Below are 18,861 nucleotides of genomic sequence, written 5' to 3'. Positions count from 1 at the left end.
TTCCTGTGGGGGGGGGGGCTTGTTTGCTGATGGTTGGGGGGTGTTCTGGGTCTGTGCAGTGGGCATGCTTTGATGATGGGTGTCGATGCTTAGTTATGTCATGCAGGCCTTGGGTTTGGGATGGGTGGTTGGTGTAATGGGTAGATAGGTGAGGATTTGGGGTGATAGGGGAGGGTCTGATGGTGGGGGTGTGTGATATCATGCAGGTAGGGTGGGGGTTATGATAGTTAAGATTTGACTTACCAGTGTCCGTTCCTCCACCGACTCCTCCGAGGCCCTCAGGATGCAAGATGGACAAGACTTGCTCCTCCCATGTTGTTAGTTGAGGGGGAGGAGGTGGTGGTCCGCCGCCAGTCCGCTGTACCACGATGTGGTGCCTGGATACCGTTGAACGCACCTTCCCCCGTAGGTCGTTCCACCTCTTCCTGATGTCCTCCCTATTTCTTGGGTGCTGTCCCACAGCGTTGACCCTGTCCACTATTCTTTGCCATAGCTCCATCTTCCTGGCTATTGATGTGTGCTGTACCTGTGAGCCAAATAGCTGTGGCTCTACCCGGATGATTTCATCCACCATGACCCTGAGCTCCTCCTCGGAGAAGCGGGGGTGACTTTGGCCTGACATGGGGTGGTGTGTGTGATGTGTAGGGTGGTGTATGTGTTGATGAGTGTGGTGAGTGTAGTGGTATGTAGTGTTTTGTGCATGGATGTTGTGTGGGTGATGGTGTGGTGTGACTCTGTGTGGTGGAGTTGTCTATTGCTGTGCTCTCTCTGTCGCCTTCAACTCAAAATTGTGGTCGTAGGGGTTTGTGGGTGATGTGGGTGTGTGTTTTATATTGTGTTGGGTGTGTGGGAGTGTTGTTTCTTTGTATATCAGGTGTGTGTATTTCGAATTGTCCAATGTGGCGGTGTTTTGGAGATGTGTGTGTATTTTGAGCGCGGCGGTGTGTACCGCCAATCGAATACCGTGGTTGAAAGACCGCCGCGTGGATTTGTGGGTCATAATAGCATGGGCGTGTTTCTGTTGGCGTGGAGGTGGAGGATTTGTTTCCGCATGTTTGTCGCTGACCTTTGGTGTGGCAGTATTGTGTGGGTGTCTGAATTTCGGCGGATTCCTTGATGTGTGTCATAATAGCTGTGGCGGTCTACCCCGGCTGCGGCGGTGTATTGGCGGTCTTCTGCACGGCGGTAAGCACCTTATACCACCAATGTTGTAATGACCCCCAATGTCTGGCAAATCCCATCTTTTTGTGGCCTAAGAAACTGTACCTTAAAATATGTACTTTAACTCAGTGTGAGTCACACTTTTTTGTTTCTGAAAGTCCTGACATATTGACAGCGTATGTGCTGTACACTGGAATTAACTTTTTGGTTTGACCTGACACGTATACTAATGTGTTTGTGTGTAATGGTTGTAATCCTGAGCTGGTCATTGTATTCCTGTAACATACCCTCGTTACCAAAGTAGCATGTGTCTTCATTATATGTTTCACATGGTCTCACATCTCAACAAAGCAAAAAGTTGAAAATTAAGCAAGCAGACAATGAGTTTGTGATGGGTGAATTTATTGCAATGCTAATGAAGAAAATAAATGTGGGACATGAAGAAACAAAAAAGTAAAGTGAAGGGTTCAGTCATGGTGAATGAAATCACTGGAGTAGATGCCACACCATTGGGAGTCCAAAGTCCAGAGTACTCCTCCTGCTGGAAATTGTTTGTGATTCAGGATCAGTCCACAGAGTAAATATGTAACACACAAAGGAGGTGTTTAAGAAGGGGGTTATTACTGGCATTGGTGGGTGTCTTGCTAGCTGCACCTCCTGGATTCTTTGCTGGACGTCCCCGCTTGAATGCAGAGGGATCCGCTGCTAGACTGATGTTGAAAAGCCCTGCTCTAGGTTGTGTGTATATCCCTCAACACCCCTGTTAGGGAGGTCATGATGGTATTGTGGGCCTCCATCTGTTCCCACATGTCCCTATGCATGTGCCTCTGTAGCTGCTTGATTTCCATAGAGTTTGGTCAACACCTGGCCCATCACACTTGGGACTCCTGATAGACCCCCAAGATGCAGCTGATGGTGTACTGGCCAAGAGCAGCCCCAGTGGCCTCACCCCACTGGTGCTCAACATCCCTCCCATACCCCCTACCCCCAAGGACCTCTGCCCTTGCCACAGGGTGTCCTCTCCAACTTGTTTCTGGATCCTCATTGTCCAAAGTGTGGTGCTGCACCTCAGGATCCAGTTCTAGGGGGGCAAGAGATGGTAAACATTGTGCGAGGGACACAGATTGGGGGGTAAATGGATGTCTGGGATGTTGAGGCAACAGGGCTGGAAGGCAACATTGTGGGCATAGTGAGACTCACTGCTGGTGTCTGACCAGGTTGGCCAGATAGGCCAGAACCATCATTCATGTCCAGACATTCATGATTGTTGTCGTCACTGAGGGCTTCATCCAGGGGGGGTAGTGGGAGTCTGTTCCATGGCCTCTGTGTGCCCAGCAGTAGATCCACCTGTAGATGTAAAACATACAATGTTACTGGTTGTATTGTTACATCAACATCCAGTGGTTTAGAGTTACAGTAAGTAGAGTCCTTGTACAAAGTAAAGTTGTGGTTCATCCATTAGTAGCAAGTAACCGTGGTATTGGGTGTATTGACGTGCCATGTTTGGAGCATGCCAAATAATTCTGACTCAAGCTGTTGCTGAGATGTGCAGATCAGTTGCTCTTGGGAAGGTGTCATGAAAATGGCAACTTGCCATTAGTGCAGTCAACGTAGTGACTGGGCAAAATATGGTTTTGACCATTTGGAGGTCCAGTTGGGTGTGATGCAGGCAGACCCAGGACTTTGTTGTATATGTGACTGGACTCATCATGTGCACAGTGCTGTGTCGATGTGTCTGCTTCTAATACCAATCTGGAGATGCAGCTTGAGGCCTTAGGAATACTTGTTGTGCACACTGGATAAAGTGTCATGTCTGTCCTCAATAGTTTCATCTTGGGTTAGCAGGTCAAGATGGAGCTATGTAAACAAACATGTCTCCAATTTGAGCATCATCTGTGCTTCATCACTCCCAGGTGAGTACACTTCAAATGAGAGTTCAGAAACAATAGTATTGGGCTAAGGGAACACTGGGCTGGTGGTTGGAGTTACAGAAACAGGGCCTGCTGGGATTTGCAGTCAGGTCAATCCCTGTACTATGCACACTATACAAATGTTAACCCCCCCAGGTGAGTACACTTTGTTTGTGTGCTAACAAACAGATGTATTGAGGCAAGTGACCACTGTGCTGGTGGTTGGAGTTTGAAAAACAGGACCTGCTGGGATTTGCAGTCAGGTCACTCTATCTACTCCCCAATACTTGACAAACATTCTTCCCCCAGGTAAGTAAAGTTCATTTGTGAGTTCACTTACAGATGTTTTGGGGCAAGTGACCAATGGGCTGGTGTTTGGAGTTACTGAATCAGGGCCTGCTGGGAGTTACAGTCAGGTCACTATCTCTACTTCCCGACACTTGACAAATGGTATCCCCCCATCTGAGTAAACTTCATTGGTGAGTTAACAAACGGGTATTGTGTCAAGTGACCACTGGTCTGGTGTTTGGCATTACAGGAACAGTGCCTCCTAGGAGTTGCAGTCATGTCACAACCTCTACTACACATTCTATGCAAATGTTATCCTCCCAGGTGAGTCCACTTCAATTGAGAGTTAACAAACAGGGGTCTTTGGACAAGAGAACACTGGGATGGTGTTTGGACTTACTGAAACAATGCCTTCCGGGAGATGCAGTCAGGTCACTCTCTATACTACACACACTGTACAAATCTTGGGTATTACATATGTGTATGCGGACTGCATTTAGGTTTGGGTTTACATTTACATGTTGAGGCATACCATGGGTCTTGGGATTATTTTTGCATATTGTAAGATTTACAGGTACTGTTTGCACATATGGCATTTGATGGGCCTTGGTAGCTGTGATGGGTCCAAAAATACACATTGACAGTGTTTAAACTCATATACGATGGGTATTGAATGTTGGCGGGGTACATGGACAAGACAGTGGCAAAAGATGAGCTATGAGCACACAGGATATTGAAGATTTGTAACAGTTTTTGATGTGGTAACTTACCAGACTCCACTACCCCAGATATTCCTGTCAAGCCCTCAGGATCCAGGATGGCCACGGCCTTCTCCTCCCAGGGTAAGAGTATTAATGGGGCACTGGGAGGTCCATCGCCAGTCGTTTTGGCCTAATGCTGGTGCCTGGAGACCAGAGAACAGACCTTGCCCATGAGATGTTTCACCTCTTCCTGATGTCCTCCTTTGTGCACAGGGTGGTGGCTACAGATTTCACTCTGATGATGATCCATTCTCACATTTCAATTATCCTACTGAGAGAAGTGTGCTGGACTTGGGCTCCAAACAATTGTGGTTCTACTCTTATGATTTAATCCACTATGACTCTAAACTCATCTTCTAAAAAATGGGGATTTTTTTAATGTGACATGATGGGGAAAAAAACTACGGGTGACAGGGACTTACTGAACAGTGGAAGTGCAATAGGATGTGAAAGGACAAAAGTGTGTGCAGCGTGTTCTATGCGATAGTGAAAATAGGAGTGCCTATTTTATGTACTCTATGGAAAAAATGTGCTTGGGCTTCTGTCTTGCAGTGGAAATGCAAAGGATTGTGTCTGTGGAGGGGTGTGTTTTATAGTGTCCTTTACAGGTGTGTCCACTTGGCCAATGTGTGTCAGTTGTGTTGTTTTTTCAGTTCATCCAATGTACACTTGTCTGTTGAGTTGCTGACCGTGAACCGCCATGGTCCTGACCTCCATTGGCTGACCGCACCAGCGAATGTGTGGTTGAAATAAGCTCAGTGGCAGTTCGTGGCACTGACAGCACTGGAGGTCAGACAGCCTGTATTCAGGCTGCTGCTCCACTGGCAGTCTGCTTTTTTTGCTTGGTGGTCAGAGTTCCTGCCTGTATAACTCATATCAGGGTTGTCTGGAAGACCGCCAGCGTGGCAGTCTCTTCTGGACTGCCAACATGGCAGTCTGGTGGTCCGACCGCCAAACTAGTAATTGGGCCCTTAGTGACATATGTCCCTTCATGCACAGAAACAATCCTGCATGAAAAGGAGGCATCATTGCACCACGGTGCAAGGGTGCTTGCATTGGCTCTCGGTATCCAAAATAGAACCAGTGCTGGGAAAAAAACAGGAAATTGCCATATTCTTTTAAATACGGCACATTCCTGCCCCTTCCCTGTCATGCAGTTTAGAGTAGCAAAGTGGCCTGATGTGCTGCACTGTGTGACAAATTCATAAATATGGCCCTTGGTGTTTCTTCCAATTAGTAACCAGCTGGAGGCCTCTGGCACAGTAAACATAAGAACCAGGAATTGGTATACCTTATGCAGTTAGGACACCTCACTGAGAAAAGCTGTTTTCCGAAAAGTAGAATGCTTGAAATACTCTCAGCCACTGGTAATTACTCTGGATCACATTCCATTGTGTTTTTGTTTGTTCTAATTGGGCCACTTCAAGTAGTGACCAACCATCTGTAAATCAGCTTTGGTGTAGCTTCAATAGTAAGAGCCCAGTCTGAAGCTTTCAGTCCATGTTCACTTCATGGGAACAAAGTAACCCTATACATATTTTCGTAGTACAAATGTACATCAGAATAATGGTGCACTAATGACATTTTCAGGGAAAATTACCGTTGTTGCAGAAAGCAGAAAGAGAAAAAATAAATATTTTGCTCAGATCTTTCCTCATTCGTTTCAGACGTTTGCCATTTCATAGATACGATGCAATGTTTAAAACTTGCTTGACTTACCCCTTGGAATGCATACTGTCAACACTCTTTACTTCAGCTCTGACTCTTTGTACTCCTGCTGACTGTCTGTATTTTCCATTTGTGTATGTCACTAGCTACACCTCGTCGGCTAGAGTCGTCATTCCCCTCCCCTCCCCCCCCCACCTCGCCTCCCTCTCCCGCCCCTATCGGCCTTTGGATGGCATATACAGAACAAGTGCAATCCATATCATACTGCAAGCGTCGAGTCATCTCATTTTAAAAGCATGGAGACAAAGCGAAAAAAAAATGAATGTTCTCGTCCCTATTATGCCCTCTATTCCTTTATTATAATAAAAGCTTTATTACCAAGGCTATTCCCTGATGTCCTTGGCTTACAAACAGCCGCCTCCCCTAGGACTCCGGGCTGACAAAGCTGAAGAGAGATGATAAAAGTTTAATTATTATCGGTGATGAAGTTATTTAATAATTGTGATCTCGCTGGGAACAATTTACAGGAGAAATCAGTTGTGCTTCATTCCAGTGTGTGAGTGATGATTCTAATAAACCCGGCAAGTGGAGCAGGAGGATTCCATGTTCCAAATACACGTTTAGTTTTATGACACTATGAAAATTCACCTCAGATGCGATTCGAGGCTTAGGACGGGAACACAAATATGCGGAATTCTTTCTCAAAACATTCTCCAGGCCTGGTAGCTTGAGGTTGCTTGTGTTCAATCGCCCCGAAAAAGTCCTTTTTGGAGGACATATGGAAACCAGTAAAACAAGCTTTGGCTACACCAAGAGGTCTGGCCTTCCTGCCTACTTTTGGCTTTGCCAATCTTTGTGTTGTTTGTGGATGCTTTTTGCAAAATTGTACAAGGGGATTACATTTTGTGTGTAAGTGCACAATTTTCAAGAGCAGAATGCCATCACACACAGAGAAGGAAGCCAGTGACTAAGGTGGACTCTCCAATCGCTTCATGCTGTATGTATGCTGCTTGGGCAGACCCAAAACACATTGCTAGATTAGGAGAGCTGGCTGAAAGTCCCTAATGGCGGGATATGATGTTTTTTTTTAATCAAAAACTAAGGCCCATATTTATACTCTTACGCGCAAAACTGCGTTAGCACAGCTTTGCGTGTAAAAGTATAGCGGCGGCTAGCGCCATTCCTGGATGCTGGCGGGGTGCCATATTTATTGAATGGTTCTAGCGGGGGGTAAGGCCCGGTTAGCGTCATTGTAAATTACGCTAACCGGGTGCGGGAGTTGTAGGGGGAACCGGAGGTTGTGTGCTGAATTATGGCGCTACACTGATTAGAGGCATCAAAATGCCTCTAAGCAGAGTAATGCCATTTTCTGGCGCACAACCCCCATGGACATGGCTCCTGTCTTAGTAAATACAGGAGTCATGCCCACCACCTCATTGGCCATGCCCAGGGGACGAATGTCCCCTGGGAATGGCAATTGGGGCCAGTGCCATGCAGGGGGCCCCAGGTTAGGGGCCCTGAGAGGGAAATAAATACATATATACTTACTGGGACCTACCTGGGATGGGTTCCGAATTCTGCGGTGTCCCTTTGGTGTGGGTGGGGGGTGAGTGCGGGTGTCCCTGGGGCCAGGGAAGGGCTCCTGTGGGCTCTTTCCATGCTCTCTGACCATGGAAAATGCCCACAGGTCCCCTAAGGCCTGCCCATACCCAGGCGTTAAATAATGGCGCTAAGCAAGCTTAGTGCCATTATTTGAGGCACCCGTACCCCTGTGCTTGATTTTAGCACAGGGGGATAAATATGGCACTAAGGCCATATCATCATTTTTTGTCCGGGAATGCCTACTCTGCATCTTATTGATGCAAGGTAGGTTTCCATGTCCAAAAAATGACTTTAACTCCATTACTTTGGCACTAGACAAGTATAAATATGGAGTTAGGTTTGCGCTGAATTAGCGTAAAAAAAAATTTGTTCTAATTTAGCGCAAACCAAGTATAAATACGCCCCTTAGGGCCTGATTTATGGAAAGATAGCGCCTCCTTGAGTAATGTTTTTACGCCAAACCAGCTCAATTTTACAAACTACAATTATATTTTGTACGTTTGCACCGATTTTGCATCAAAAAATGACGCAAAGGCAGCACTAACTTTTCATAACTCAGGCCCTAAAAGTCTCAGCTAATGGCAATCTTGAAATTCCATTGACATGTTCCTCAGACACGCTCACATACATTTTGATGTATAGCAGACTGACTTTCAACTGAAACATACAACTTTTGCAAAAAGTAATAATTCTTGTCTATCTAATATCAAAGAATGGATATAGTGAACAGCAGTCATGTGCTGATGGCATTCAGATCCTTTGAGAGCTGAAGAGCTCTACAAATGGGTTGGAATTCTCACAAAATTTTGTGCAACATGAAATGAAAAGAAACTTTAACATGCATGTCTTGGAGCATATTTATACTCGGTTTGCACTGAATTAGCATTATTATTTTTATGCTAATTCAACGCAAACCTAACTCCATATTTATACTTTGGCCAAAGTTAGGGAGTTAAAGTAATTTTTTGCTAGCGGAAAACTACCTTGCCTGACTGAGATGCAAGATAGGTGTTCCCAGGCAAAAAGTGACTCTAAGGCCCAGGCGCCTTATTTATCGTCCCGTGTAAAAATAGTGCACAGGAGGGAGGCTGGCCTAAATAATCGCGCTAAACTTGCTTAGTGCCATTATTTAACGACTAGGTCAGCGCAGGCGTTAGGGGACCTGTGGGTAAGTATTTAGCATTATTTTTTAAAATGCCAAGGGGGGCCTGAAATGGGCCCCCCTACAAGGCACAGGGTGCAATGGCCATGCCCAGGGGACCCTTGTCTCCTGTGCTGGCCATTGGGGTGGTGGACATGACTCCTGTCTTTTATAAGTCAGGAGTCATGTTGTATGGTAGGTTTTGCATCAAGAAATGACGCTGGGCTCATTAGGATCATCATTTTTTACTCTAACCAGCCTAATGTCATTTTTTGGTGAAAAAACCCTTCTCCCATACCGCCACCCCAACCTTTTTCTTGTCGTTAGCTCACTCTTTGCACCGGATTGCGCCAATCCATAAATAAGATGCCCCTCCAGCATCTTGAAATGGTGCTAGCTGGTGGTAAACATTTTCACACAAAACTGTGTTAGCGCAGTTTTACATGAAAAAGTATATATATGGGCCCTAGCCTCTAATTCTGTTTAAGTTCATGGTAAATAAGCAAATTTGTTAGGGTACATGAGTTATTGTACTCAGGCAACAGGAGTTGAGGTTCAGTGTGGCCTTTTCAACTCTGGTAGATTTACTTTTCAGAATTGCATCACTAGCTAAAGCACCTTTCTCCAATCTTTCTTCTGCATTGAAGAAGTAAAATGTGGGAGTCATACCCAGCATGCTTGTTCTGTAACAGCAAGAATGATTCAAACAGAAATAACAGTCGTTTTTTACTTGAAACTTTCAATGTAGAGAGGGATTTTGACCCCTCATCCCTGGCACAGTGATGTGAGCCACACCTCCCACCTTCCACACATAGGGCCTCATTTACAAGAAAGTGACACATCGTCGTAGATGTGTCAGATTTCTTGCACCTGCCGCACAGCCCCTAATGACACCAGGGATGCTCTGTATATACATTACAGGGTACCATGGCACATGTTTGCACAGATGTGTCAGAAATTCTGATGCATCTGACTCTCCTCGCATTGCTGGAGTTGCATCATTAAACTTACTCAACTTAAGCAATGTGAGGAGAGTCCCATTGGAAAAAGTCCTGCATTAATTTTACGCCTGGTATGAGCAGGCAGTAAAATTTTGATGCTGTGAAGTCGTAGAGTGATGCAGTGAAAAGTTGTAATTTTCACTGTGTCAGTTCTACATGACTTTTTTGGTGGGAACGTCTACCGTGCATAAAAAATACCAGGAGTAGGTGTAATGTGACGCAGGGCTTTACAAACTGACGTATTGGGCCTAATGCTTCAGTCTGTAAATATGGAGCAGTGGAGTGCACTGCTAGCGGTGGCACAGGGGGCTTGTAAATGAGGCCCTTAGCATGATGGATCGCGGTGGCTGCAGGCGCTTGTCACCTCTATGCACAAAAACATGGGGCCCCATTTACAATAAACTGATGCATTGTCATTGATGCGTCAGATTTCTTGTGCCTGTCACACATCCCCTAACTACGCCATGGATGTGCTGTATTTACACTACAGAGCTCCATTGCGCATGTTTTTGTGAATGCCTCAGAAATTCTGATGCATCTGTTGGCGCTAAAGTAACGCATTACTGGAGTTGCTTCAGTAAATTGATGCAACCCCAGCAATGCGAGAAGAGTCCCTTTGGAAAAAGTCCTATGTCTATTGCACACCTGGTCTGAGCAAGCAGTAAAAAATGTATGCAGTAAAGTGGTAGAGTGATGCAGTAAAAAGTTGTACTTTTTACTGCATCAGTTCTAGGTGGCTTTTTCTGTGGGACTGCCTACCCTGCAAACATTATGGCCCTCATTACAACCCTGGCGGTAAATCCCGCTTACCGCCATGCAGAACACAGCCAACATACCGCTGCGGCCGTGGAATCCCGCTACAGGTATTACGACCCACAGCCCGGAATCCGCCACAATACAGACACCCACACAAGTCCGCCACCCCAAAGGTCAGTGATAAACTAGCGATAAGAAAACCGACACTGTCACGCCAACAGGAATACACCCACGCTATCACAACCCATGAATCAACGCGGCGGGCTTTCAACCACGGTAATCCATTGGCGGTACACACCACTGCGCTCAAAATACACACACATATACAAAACACAACCACATTGAACAATTTGAAATACACACACCTGATACACATACACACACCACACCCACACATCCAATCCCATATAAAGCAGACACCCACATCACCCACAAACCCTTACTACCAGAATTTTGAAACCATGCCAGAGAGATACACTACCAAAAACAACACCAGCATCCACAGACACACAACACCATCACTTACACAACACCCACGCACCTCAAACAACACACACCAACACACCCCTTCACACATCACAACAGACACCACCTCACACATCAGCCACACCACATCATGGCACCTCAACGACACCCCAGGTTCTCTGAGGAGGAGCTCACGGTCATGGTGGAGGAAATCATCCGGGTAGAGCCACAGCTATTCGGATCACAGGTGCAGCAGACGTCCATTGCAAGGAAGATGGAGCTATGACGCAGAACCGTCGACCGGGTCAACGCAGTGGGACAGCATCCAAGAACTAGGGATGCCATCAGAAAGAGCTGGAACGACCTATGGAGAAAGGTGCGTTCCGTGGTCTCCAGACACCAGATTGCTGTAGAGAGGACTGGCAGTGGACCCCCACCTCCTCCCCCACAACTAACAACATGGGAGGAGCAAGTCTTGGCTATACTGCATCCTGAGGGCCTCGCAGGAGTAGCAGGAGGACTGGACTCTGGTAAATCAAATCTCTATTACTATCACCCCCCCACCTGCATGCCAAAACATACTCCCACCCTTACCCTCACCCCATCACCCCAACAACCTACGGATACCCCACCAACACAACCCACGCATCCCAAAACCAAGCCCTGCATGTGACACTAATGCATGGACACCCATCACCCAAGAATGTCCACTACAGAGACTCACTCGTGCCCCAAAATCACCAATCACACAAGGACCAAGGCAATAATGCAAGCACTGGAGTACAGGGTCAACCACCCATTGCACACGATGGCACACACACATACAATAATTATGCATTTACACCCCAACAGAACCCCTACCCAACGTCACCGGACAGGAGGTGCCAGACATATCCAGTCCCTCCACAGAAGAGGCCCACAGTGATGACAGCAGCTCTGCTCAAATGGATCAAGATGACCAGCCCGGCCCATCTGGGACCTCGGGACAATCGGTTCCTCTAACACTGTCACAAGCCACCACAGAGACTCCCCCCTCAGGAAACACCAGCACAGCACACACCCAGCGGGCCCATCCCTCTGTCCCCAGGACACGTCAATAAGCAGTGTGTCCACCACTACAGGGAACCCAGGCAAACTCACCATCCCAACAAAATCAGTGACCTGGGGGCAGTGGCAGTGGGCACACGATTCAGAGGACAGAGGCACCGGATAACAGGGAAACTGGGAGGACTGCTGTGCGACAGGGGGAGGACAAGCCCAGGGAACCCACTCTCCACAAGGCACTCTCCAACATCATGGAAGCTTACCATCATTCCCAGGAGATGATGGCAACGGTACTGGCCAAGTTTCAGGAGACCCAGCGGCTGCAGGAGGAACACTGTCTTGGGATCAGGGAGGACTTGAAGTCCATTAACACCACCCTGGTCACCATTGCAGGGGTGCTGGCAGACCTCGCCAACACCAAGAGGGATACAGTGGCACAACAGGGGGCCCCTGACACTAGCCTGGACGATGTACAGCCCTCCACCTCCGCCGGCGCTAGTGGACAGGAGGCACCGCCACTGGAACAACAGAACACCAGCACCCCACCCCCTGCAGATGGAGAACCACCTCGCAAACGGTCCCTGAGATCCAGGAACAAGACAGAGAACATTGCCAAGACTCCCACCAGGAAATGAGACCCCCCTGAATGTCACCCTTCTGTCCCACTATGTCACCCTGTCCATCCTTAAACTGCCATTGCTCCACTTCCTATGCCCCTTTGGACAATGCACCTGTGAAACAAATAGACTGGACTCTACCATGGACATTCCTCCACCATCACCCCAGCCCATTTTACAACCCCCTCCACTTATTTGCACAGGAATAAACACAAAACAATCCGGAGTCAGTCTGTGCTTTCACAAATGTATAATTGAAATAACTATCGAAAATAGCAATGTCAATTTACTTGTTCACATACCAATGTAACATAGCTGTAGGCCAGCAGTAAACATAGCAGAGGGCACAAAGTGGGACCCAAATCTGTGAAATGGAAAGTCAAAGTGACAAGTCAGGGTCCATACACTAAATTATAATGACACACTTATGCTAGTTCCAACAATAGAATGAGATGTGGGAAGCAGTGACATCTTCTTACCTGTGTCTCACTGGAAGTATTGCCTGATGATGTTGTTTCAGTTGTCGATATCCTCTTCTTCTCCCTTCTCTTCTTCACTGTCCACAGGCTCCACAGCTGCCACAAGACCACCATCTGGCCCATTCTCCGGGAGGAAAGGCACCTGGCGTCGCTAAGCCAGGTTGTGCAGCATACAGCAGGCCACGATTATCTTGCACACCTACTTCGGTGAGTAGTAGAGGGATCCACCTGTCATATGGAGGCACCGGAATCTGGCCTTCAGGAGGCCAAAGGTGCGTTCGATCACCCTCCTAGTTCGCCCATGTGCCTCATTGTAGCGTTCGTCTGCCCTTGTCCTGGGATTCCTCACTGGGGTCAGTAGCCATGACAGGTTGGGGTAACCAGAGTCACCTGCAAATGAAGAGGGACAACTGCTATATACACTAACCCTTAGGGACAACCCCATACCCAGACACCTATTTCAACTGTACTGGGACCTTGACCTCAGCTATTAGCCACATACGGTGCCTCTAGAGCTGGTGTCAGGATACTTCAATTCGATTTCCTCAGAAGCAGAAGATAACTCCTCAGTCCCGACCTGAGCTACTCACAACGAATATTAATCCTTCGTGCTGAGTACCCCGGAGGGGGAAAGGGGAATGGGATGGTAGAGAGACTGCCACAGAGATGATGAACGCCAGTACTCAGTCTGCCTCTTCACATCTAAGATTGGATACGGCACCTGCAAGAGTCACAGTCGCAATTACTAGGGACATACAACATCAGTTTTTCACTTTCTACTCTCAACACTTAATTCTCTTTAATTCTATTATTTCTTCACTCACCCTGAGTTCTCTGTAGCCTTGCTTCTCTCTATAAATGATAGCTCTTCTTAAAAAATGCTTATTACTGATTTACTGATTCTGGAAGAACTTCTCAACCTTTGTTAGAGATTGGTTTTATGTTGCTATATATATATATATATATATATATAGTTGGTGATAATGCGTTCTTCAAATCAGCTGATGTTATTTAATTTCTCCTGTCTTATTGTGACTTCTGTCAATACTTGTATTTGTAAATGCTTGTTTATTAAAGTTCGTTTCTCCTTTCTTACTTCGACATTTGTTGATAACTTGTATTTGTAAATGCTTGTTTATTACAGTTAGTTTCTCCTTCCTTACTTCGACATCTGTCGATAACTTGTAGTTGTAAATGCTTGTTTATTTAAGTTTGTTTCTCTTTTAAACTCTATTTTGGTTTATTACCATTGAATTTGTAAATGCTTATTTGTTAACAGTTCGTTTCTCCTTTAAACTTGGCCTTTGTTTATAACCTTGACATTTGTAGATACTTGCTCTTTTAAAGTTTGTTTTTTCTTTGACTTTAATATCTTAAACAAGAACCTTGTAAACATAAGGTTAATTCATACATTAACTCTGTAGCCTTGCCGACTTCCACGGGAACGGTCTACTATCAAACTCTTCGAATAAACCTTGGCAATATTTATCTGTTTTCTGTAATATAATCTTCAAATGTAATTTTACCTCACAGGAGTTTCTGTTCTGAAGCGCGCTCTCTCTCCACACAGCTGATTCCTGTCAGACCTCAGTTGAAGTGCAAGGCTTCCAGCTGGAGAGCTCGTAACCTAGCAACCAACCGATTGCAAGACTAGAACTGTAACTAACCTTCAGGACTCACAGCAGCCATCTTGGATCTTCTCTTCTTGATTCTTCCTTTGAAATAAGCGCAAGATTACTCTGCAAACCTTCTTCCAGTTTGGGCTTTGCTGTCTCCACTGAGGATATCTCTTTGCTTTTCTCATGCACTTCTTTGATTTGACTTGGCAAGTTTGTGTGGTCATGACAGCTGGCCCATCACATAAGGGATGCTGCTATTCCTCAAAATGTAAGTGTCATGCACAGAACCAGGATATTTGCCATTGACATGGGAGCATTACTGGTCTGCCAAACACACAATCTGCACATTCATCAAATGGTAGCTCTTCCGGTTTCTGTACACCTGTTCATTTCTGCGGGGGGAACAAATGCCACATGTGTCCCATCAATGGCACCAATGGTGTTGGGGATGTGTCCCAAGGCATAGAAGTCAACTTTCACTGTGGGCAAATCCTCCTCCGGAGGCAAAACGATGTAGCTGCGCATGTGTTTCAGCAGGGCAGATAACACTCTGGACAACACGTTGGAGAACATTGGCTGAGACATCCCTGATGCCATGGCCACTGTTGTTTGAAAAGACCCACTAGCCAGGAAATGGAGTACAGACAGGACCTGCACTAGAGGGGGGATTCCTGTGGGATGGCGGATAGCTGACATCAGGTCCGGCTCCAACTGGGCACACAGTTCCTGGATTGTTGCATGATCAAGTCCGTATGTGACCAGGATGTGTCTCTCTTCCATTGTCGACAGGTCCACCAGGGGTCTGTACACCAGAGGATGCTGCCATCTCATCACCTGCCCCAGCGGACGTGCCCTATGGAGAAGAACAGCGAGCAGAGAGTCATCCAACACTGAGGTATCACAATGTTTTATTTTCAGAAACGTAATTAATCCGCAATGTGCCGGTATCTGTCTATATTCCCGGCCTAGATAGGTGTGACGCAGTTAACGTCCATCCCATGTGGCCTCCTGAAATGGAGGCTGCCTGACCTGTAAGGTGGGACAAGGGGATATGAGGTAACTGCGCTGGCGTTCTACACTGTCATGGTGGGCGGTCGAAGACCGCAGCGCAATTCAGCATTGGTTAACATTGGGCCCTGTGGGTCCCAGGAGCCAATAACGATGTACACCGACGGTGACAGTATGCACCGCCACGGACGTGACTGCCATTTTTTGTCTGTTCACTCACTTGATACCTGACCTTCAACAGGAGAGGACCTACATTGCAAGTGCTGCTGTGGCCTCAGTCTGGAAGCGACGATGGCTCATGTGTCTGGGGAAAGGGCCCCTGCCTTCACTTTGGAGGAGTTGGAGAAACTAGTGGATGAAGTCCTCCCCCAGTAAACGCAACTGTACGGTCATCCAGAATAACAGGTGAGTACACTGTGAGCATGCTGCATGGGCAATGCCTGTTTTGAGTGGTGTGGATGGAAGATACATGGGGGGGCTGAGGCCTGCATGTGTGGATGAGGAGTGTATGTGCATCAGGGCAAGGGTGGGAACTGGGGGGCAATGAGTATGACGGACAGGATGGGTAAGCAATTTCCTTTTCCCCCTGTACCATTCCTCTAGGTCAGCGCCCACCAGAAGAAGGGTATTTGGCGTGCTATCGCCAAGGACGTCCGGACCCTGGAGGTCTACCACGGACGGAGCACCCACTGGCATAAAAGATAGGAGTACCTGCACCGCTGGAGAAAGAAGACAGCGGAGGCCCAGTTGGGGATGGCCTCCCAATGTGGGAGGGGTGCCCATCGCACCATTACCCCCCTGATGTTCCGAATCCTGGCGGTGGCATATCCTGAGTTGGATGGGCACTTGAGGGCATCACAGCAGCCACAAGGGGATGAGTACACTCTCATTCAGCTGACTCAGCGCGCATTACGAGGTGTCTGGGTGGAGGAGGGGGCAGTGGGTTCCCCTAGGCCAGGGCGAAGTTTGTAGGCAAAGTCCCTTGTGAGGCAGGCTATGTGGCACCCTATCCCTACCAGTGGTAGGAGCCATCTACATCTAGTCAGGCTCCAAGTGACTTCCAGGAGTGCAGCAATTGGTCTTAGGCCTTGTACACCATGGTGAGCTGAAATGTCTAGGAACTGCTAGTGTATGGCGTAGTGCAGAGGGCTGCTCCATGTGTGTTGTGTCCGCCAACGGTAGTGATGTTGCATGCACTGAACATGTCTTTCTTCTGTCTTTCCCCTCCCTTTTTGTGGTCTCCCAGTTCTTGTGTGCAATAGCATCATCAGGCGGAGGAGCATTGGCACCAGAGCAGGAGAGAGCTGCAACCCACTTGGCCCTGGAGGGTGAAACAATGGTGTCTGAAGCCACCAGTGGGACGGAGGACGATGGGAGCTCCACGGCGGGGACAGGAGCAGACAGAAGTGACAGCGTCTCCTCCTCTGATGGGAGCACCCTTGCGGTGGCAGGCACCTCTGTGCCCGCCGCATCAACAGGTACAGCCGCCACTCCACCTACCAGCACCTCCCTCCCAGCAGCCCCTCAGCATGTGTCCCGTGCCCGCTCACCCAGGAGGGTGGGCATCTCCTTCGCCCCAGGCACCTCAAGCCCTGCCCCAGTCAGCCCTGCTGCCCTCAGTGAGGATTCTATTGACCTCCTGAGATCCCTCACTATTGGGCAATCTACCATTGTGAATGCCTTCCAGGGTGTCGAGAGGCATTTGCAACAAACAAATGCATACTTGGAGGGCATTCATTCTGGGCAGGCAGCCCAACAGAGAGCATTTCAGGCTCTGGCCTCAGCACTGATGGCAGCCATTGTCCCTGTGAACAGCCACCCCCCTCCAACTTCCTCCACTCAGACCCAATCCCCTGTACCTCAGCCTATCTCAAGCACACCATCAGACCAGCATGCACACTCATCAACACAAAAGAGTGGCTCAGGCAAACATAAGCACCACACATCCCACAGGCACTCACACAAGCACCATCCCCATGCAGACACAGCAACATCCACAGCCTCCACTGTGTCCCCCTCCTCCACGTCCTCCTCCGTCCCAGTCTCGTCTCCACTCACACCTGCATGCACTACATCCTCAGCCACTACCTCCATCACCAGCACGCCCATCACCACACACTGCTCATGTGCACTCACCACCCCCACTACCATGCACACATCCCAAGTGTCCTCTCCCAGTGTGTCTGCGAACCCTCCTCCCAAAGTACACAAACGCAGGCACACACCCACCCAACAGCCATCCACCTCACAACAGCCTCCGGCCCGTGCACATTCACCCAAATTCAGCAGATGTACATCTCTTACAACCACTACCTCTACCTCCACTCCCAAACCCCCTCCATCTTCCTGTCCCAGTGTGTCTAAGAAACTCTTCCTGGCTAACATTGACCTCTTCCCTACACCTCCCCCCGTCCTTCCCCTGGGCCAGGCTTTCCAGGTCCCAGCCCAGCACCTCAGCCACCAAATCCCCAGGTACAGTGGTGCTAGCGGGGTCATGGAGTGCGCCACCCATCAGGGCTGCCAGTGCGCCGCGTAGCGAGGTCAAGGACATTATGCCACCTGCCAAGGTGAAACAGGTGCCCACATCCCAGAGGGAGAAGCCGAAAATACCAGCCACCAAGGGCTCAGCAAAAACCAAAGAGGATAGTGGCAAGACAACTGCGGCACCATCAAAGCTGGGGAAGGGCCAAAAGCTGAAGAGCAGGTCAGAAGAGAGCATGGTGGCACCGACTGAGGGACCAGTGTCACACTTTATGTCCACGACCAGGCCAACCTGTACGGCGGCGAACACCAATAGCTGCCCTGCCACCACCACCGCCACCACAACCGCCACCTGCACTGTCACCTGCACTGCCCCCGGCATGTCTACAGCCTCAGTGACAGTCCCCAGTGGGCAGCCATCCGAGGCTGCAGGAAACGTCCTGCTTTGTCCCTCTGCAGGTGCTGACCCATGCACCGCCACCAGCACCGCCGCCAGCACCGCCGCAAGCACCACCGCAACAGACACCGCTGCAAGCACCGCCACAACAGACACCGACGCAAGCATTGCCGCAACAGACACCGCCACAAGCACTGCCACCGGCCCCGTGGCATCCTCGGACACAGGCACCACCGCTGACATGGCTACCATCCCCAGTGGTCAGTCGTCTGAGGCTGGAGGAGAGTTCCTGGACCCTGGGCAGCTTCCATGAGGCATTTCTTCCATCACTGTTTACACCTGCGGGTGGAAGGTGCAGCCGCAGCAGTGTGGGGTATGTCGCTGCCTTCATGGGGTATCATGCAACCTGAACCTCGCCAATCTCGTAATACGCACACCCAGGTGAGGGAATTGTACCGGCCAC

The sequence above is a fragment of the Pleurodeles waltl genome, chromosome 9 (assembly GCF_031143425.1).
Source record: "Pleurodeles waltl isolate 20211129_DDA chromosome 9, aPleWal1.hap1.20221129, whole genome shotgun sequence".
NCBI lineage: Eukaryota > Metazoa > Chordata > Amphibia > Caudata > Salamandridae > Pleurodeles > Pleurodeles waltl.
This window is presented reverse-complemented; position numbering follows the sequence as displayed.